The sequence below is a fragment of the Taudactylus pleione genome, unplaced genomic scaffold (genome assembly GCF_031769625.1).
Source record: "Taudactylus pleione unplaced genomic scaffold, aTauple2 ptg000069l, whole genome shotgun sequence".
Classification (NCBI taxonomy): domain Eukaryota; kingdom Metazoa; phylum Chordata; class Amphibia; order Anura; family Myobatrachidae; genus Taudactylus; species Taudactylus pleione.
The window spans coordinates 9,298,523-9,304,603 of NW_028284471.1; positions in this window are offsets into that span (position 1 = coordinate 9,298,523).

Consider the following 6,081-nt stretch of genomic DNA (forward strand, 5'->3'; position numbering starts at 1 on the left):
CCAGTAACGTTAGCCCTGGTGGTCTAGTTGAGTCCCGGACAGACAGATGTCCACATCAGTACCTCTGGTCTGTCTCCAGCGACCGGAGGTATGACTGCACTAAAAGCGGATTCCCGTGAGCAAGAACCCGCTTTACCTGTCCCCGTGTCCCGGCTGCAGTTTGGGGTCGACCCGAGGAGCCTGCAAGGAGGTCCCCCGCTGAAAGTACCAAGCTGAGGGCTGGAGTTGCGGCACCGCGGAGGGGTGATGGAGTAGCACAGGGGTTCCCAACCACGGTCCTCAAGGAACACTAACGGTCCATGTTTTAAGGATAGCCACACTTGAGCACAGGTGACTCAATTAGTACTTCAGTTATTTTGATTTAACCACCGGTGCTGAAACATGGATATCACTAAAACCAGGACTGTTAGTGTGCCTTGAGGACCGTGGTTGGGAATCACTGGAGTAGCAGCATAGACGTCCGAAGGACTGTCTAGTGCTGCTTGCTGTCTTGAAGGTAAAATAAATAAAATAAAGCTTGGGCTGCTTAAAGCAGCCATACTGTTCTAACGGTGATCCAGCTCCTGCCGGAACAGCAACAAAAACAGATTGCCTCAGGCTGTGGGCGGGGTATAGGTTGGACTGGAGCATCCTGGGATTGCAAAAGTTTAATTGTTTGGTGTACGGTCCTCCTATCCACCACTTACACCCCACTGTCTCCCTGTGGAGCCCTATGGACACTGAAGAAATTAGCTTTCAATGATTTCTTTTAATTTTTTCGTATGCGCAAATCACCGCGAACCGACGCAATTTAAGTACCATAAATACTTTTATTACGCCCAATAATACACTTCTAAACTATTTTCCGATTTAAGTCAGCCATTTTTTTGGGTACAAACGCAATTTCGTGACTTTTTCGCACCTCTCGTTTCTGCCTGTTTTTTTGGCGAAAATCGGACGATTTTGCAGCTAACTGAACCCAGCCCTTTGATGGAGATAAAGTGAACTGTCAAAGTCTGTGTTTGAAACATGACAAGAGCTGGGTGGCTGGTACTTTATCTTCATCCAAGGCTTATTAAATAGACCCCTAGATCACTGCACATATCTTTGATTAGCACCATGTGAGATCTTGGAACATGGCTGCAGGGATAAGCATCCAGCCACAGGAGCATTAGTAAGGCTGGGTTACAAAACCTGGCTTGCAGTCTGCGTTCCAAAATTGCTAGATGGCGAAGCACATTTCCACTGCTCCTAAATCCAATGGTGGTGTGCTTTAACCCACTGCAGCCATATGGCATTGTGTGTGGCGATCTAAGCTTGGTATATACGACTCCATGGCCATGGACCCCCTAATCCATGAATCTCCTCATGAATAGTTCTCTCTGAAGTTGCTTCCAGAGGCAGGCCGAAACTCTTTAATGAGTGCTGCAACTAAGGACAGACTAGGTTTACATTCTTCAGCATTGGCTATTTCTGTGAGCTTGTCTGGCTTACCTCTTTGCGGCCGACCTGTTGTTGCTCCTAGCAGTTAGCAATTTTAAAGTTTTCTATGTAAGGGAAATAATGGAAGGACAGAGACAATGATATAGAAGTTGATATAGTCAGTTGGCCTACTTTTCATCGACATGTGAAGGTTTTTTTTTTTAACCACTCATTTTCCAATCCCCCACCTGCCCCAATTGTCTCTATTGTTCATTTACACTTTTGCAGTAAGTGTTGTAACATGACATTATGGGGGAGATTTCTTAAAGCTTGGAGAGAGAAAATGTACCAATTAATCAGCTCCTGTCACTTTACAGGCTGTGTTTGAAACATGGCAGGAAATGATTATTTGGTACTCTCTCTCTCTGGGCACGATTCTATTCAACGCGATGTAAATAGCTCCGAGAGTGAGCTCCTGGAGCTATTCAATACACCGCGCTGCCAAGTCCGACTAATGATTTCTTCTCTCATCCCTCCGGGGATGAGAGAAGAAATCCGACAAAAGTCCCGGTGCGAGGCTGTTTTCTGCCCTTCGCGCCTGGAAAACAGCCTCGCGCCAGGAAGTTAGGTTGGGGAATGCCCGTTATCGCGCCTAAAAACCCTATTTAAGACGCGAGAACGAGCCTTCCCCGACCTAACATTGCGATGAATTGAATAGCTCCGGGAGCTATGTCCTGGAGCTATTTACATCGCGTTGAATGGAATCGTGCCCTAAGAGTGCATACACACGTAAAGATTTTCTGTGCAACCATCCAACTAGTTGATTGGTTGGAATGAAAATCTGGTAAGGTATGAAAGCAAATGATACTCAGCAATTTGCTCCCAAACGCGAGAAAATGGACAAAAACTGTTTTTTGTTAAATGTTTAATCTAAACAATTTCTTCAAACTTGTGTGAACGACCATTTTCATCTGTTTTCTGGTATTTAGGAGCAAATTGCTTATCATTAGTTACTCCCATACGTTACCAGATCTTCATTCCAACCAATCAACTAGTTGGATGGTTTCACAGAAAATCTTTACATGTGTACCCAGCTTAAGCTTTGATAAGTCTCCCCCTATATGTGGACCAGTGACGTGTGGTGAGGTTAATGGCTGGGGAGGCACTGGCTAGTATCAGAGCCATATTTACATACAGATACATATATGAACCTGAGGGTTCATGTGGGCATTATACAAAGATACAGCAGTATATAGTGCTGAAAATTTGGTGTGTTTTGATCAGGGATGTGTGGAAAAGGTAGACAGGGGAGGCAGTGCCTCACCTGCCATACACTTTTTACACCAGTTTTGACTATAAAAAAGATTAGTATAATACAAAAAAAAAATTATATATTTTCTTTACATTTTTCTTATACATTTTTATAGTAAAAACTGGAGTACACCCAAGTATGATTGGAAAAGCTGGCTCACCTCACCTCACTGATGTCATCAGCTGAAGTCCAGCTTTACAAAAAAAATAAAAAAAACCCTCATTCAATACCCAGTTTCTCATACATCAGAATAGAATTAGCTGCAATTGCTACTTATATTTTAATAGACATGTGTGCCATAGCTGTACTAAACGACATAACCTGCAATGTTGTATCTTATCCGCCCCATTATCACTATATTACCAATAGAGGAGTGCACAGACGCCTGTTATGTTAACATGGCTAAGGAGAAAGTACTTTAATAGGCACTTTTAGACAAAAAAATGTGTTATGGTAAAATGTACCTTTGTTAACTCTTTCTTCGAAGTCCATAGGGTCCACAGGGATACCATGGGGATCTATCACAGAGTGTGGCACACATACTTCCAGTGGTGTGCTACCAGAAGTTTTGACCCTCAAGTTTTTAGGGTCTCTAGAGTCCTACCCAAGAAAAAGTTAAAGGCAAGTTTTACCATAACAAAATTTTCTTCTTCAGGGTCCATAGGGATCCACAGGGAAACCATGGGGGATGTCCCATAGCAGTATTCAAGGGTGGGGACGCTCCAGAACTGAGAAGAGAATCCGGCATCCAAATGAAGCATCCTGAGAGGCAAAGGTATCGAAGGCATAAAACCTAAGAAAGGTGTGGACAAAAGACTACGTGGCCGCTTTTTACAAAGCTGTTCAGCTGAGGCGCCATGGTGAGCTACTCACGAGGGACCCACAGAGCGAGTGGAAAGAGCAGTGACAATAGCCGGAACGGGAAGGCCTGCCTGTGAGATAGTCATGCAAAGCCATCTGGCCAATGTTTATTGGCTGGCCATCCCTTCTTGTGAAATCCATAGAGCACAAATAGGGAATCTGTTTTCCGAAGAGAACTTGTATGGTCCATGTAGATCCTGAGAGCACGGACCACATCCAAGGAGGCCTCACCTGCCGAGAGGTATGGTGATTGGAAGGCGGAGACTACGATTTCCTCATTAATATGGCAATGAGAAACAACCTTGAGAAGGAAGTCGGGACGAGTTCGAAGAACAGCCCTGTCCTGATGAAAGATCAGAAATGGGGAGTGACAAGAAAGCGCCCCTAAATCTGACACCCTACGGTCGGATGCAAGAGCCAGAAGAAAGTCTTCGCTGTGAGCCACTTGAGTTCCACAGATTCCAGGGTTTCAAAAGGAGGGCCCTGAAGGGCCTAGAGAACCACTGACAAATCCCACTGCGCCACTGGAGGGACGAAGGGCACCCTGAAGGAAGGTGTGAATATCCGGCATTGGAGCAATTCTGCGCTGGTACCAGATGGACAGAGCAGAGACATGCACTTTCAGTGAGGCCAGGCGGAGTCAAAGGTCTAATTCTGAAGGAAGGCCAGGACTCGAGACCCTAAAAACTTGAGGGTCAAAACTTCTGTTAGAACACCAATGGAAGTATGTGTGCCACACTGTGATAGATCCACACGGTATCCCTGTGGATCCTTATGGACACTGAAGAAACAGGACATATTTTAACCTGGTTTGCCTTAAAAAATTATAAAAATGCAGCTGTAAATACAGAGGTTACATAATTGTAATTACTGCTTGTAGTCCAGCAAGGTCTACATTTCTGTTCAGAACATATTTTCTCTTATTTCCCCACTATTCGTGAAGGCAAGTGAAGACAAAATATATATATATACCCCCAGAAATTTCAGCAAAATGTAACTAACATCATGGGAGATATTGTTAGAGGTTTTCTGATCCATATTTAAACAAAAATTGGAGAAGTACAGTATAGAAAATTAGATTGAGTTAAGAAAGAAACCCAATAGAAAATGTAAGACTTTCTACCTCAGAATGGACAGATAGATGTATAAATAGGGCAAAATCCAGTCAAAATTGCCCTATAAAAACAAGGATGGACTATATAAAATACTGACTCAATTTAAGATGGTTTTGGAGATATCCATGTAATGGCTCAAGGGGGTATTTTCTTCAAGTTGAGAATGCTCTGAAAGATTAAAAACTACAAGAAAATGGCTGCCTGAGTCACTGCTTATTGCTCTGATGACATTACATACCAGAAAATGGACAGAATGGGCAGTAGATGCTACTATGTGTTCAGAGAGTAGCTGTCAGAACTGCAAGTCTTTATGTATACACTAATGAAGAATGGGTACCCAAGCTACTAGGCGTGATTTGACAGCAAAAGATGGTTGATGGAGCTACTGGGCATGTAACCATGGCTTAAGCTACAATAACCACAGTCCAATTGACAGTGGATGACCAGGAAATGTTTTTTCTTAAGCAAGTATGTCTTATTTAACTATAATATAATTCAAAATTATTAGGATTTTTATCTCATCTATAGGGTGCCAGACTGTCTGTCTTTCTTCCTCCCACTCATCTCAGTAGGATTGAAGGTTTTGAAATAAAATAAACATGAAGCTGATTAAACCATGAGGTGTTTTCTCTGTGTATTGCCTCTTAGATGTGTTGGAGTTGTTTACCCTTTAAGAATAAGAATACTAGTTGTGGTTTTCTCCTATAGGATTGTTAGGGGAGGAGTTTGGAGTCTAAAACTGGCCATACACTAGACCAACTTTCCTCCAACCATCCAACTAGTTGGTTGGTTGGAATGAAAATCCGGTAATGTATGGGAGCAAATTACAATCAGCAAATTGCTCCCAAACACCAGAAAATACGAAAAAGGTAGTTTAGGCAAGTTGGCTAAATCTGTTTGATTTAAAAAAAACTTGACAGAACAGCAGCTTTCATCTGTTTTTCGGTGTTAGGGAGTAAATGGCTGATTGTCATTTGCTCCCATACATTACCGGATTTTCACAGGGCACATAGTAACATTGGTGTGAGAGGTGGGTGAAGCCACTACTGCCACCAGTCTGCATAGCACTGCTGGTCACGTGGGCCACTCCCGCCACAGGGCCTCTATGCAAAGCAATACAACTAGAACACCTCAAATAAAAAAAAATCTTTACAGAGGCAATTTAATCTTTATACCATATTTGTATAGAATACTTTCTGCAGAAATAACCCTATACCCATTTCATACTAAAAGTAATCTGCAGAGAATGAAAAACGACAGCTTGTTGAGAAATATTTGACTATATTAATCCAAAATCACGTTAAAACAGACTTGAGCCTGGGAGACACAGGCAAAAATGATTAACACATTAAAGCATGGTAAGAAAAAAAAAACCCACCTAAAACAGTTCAG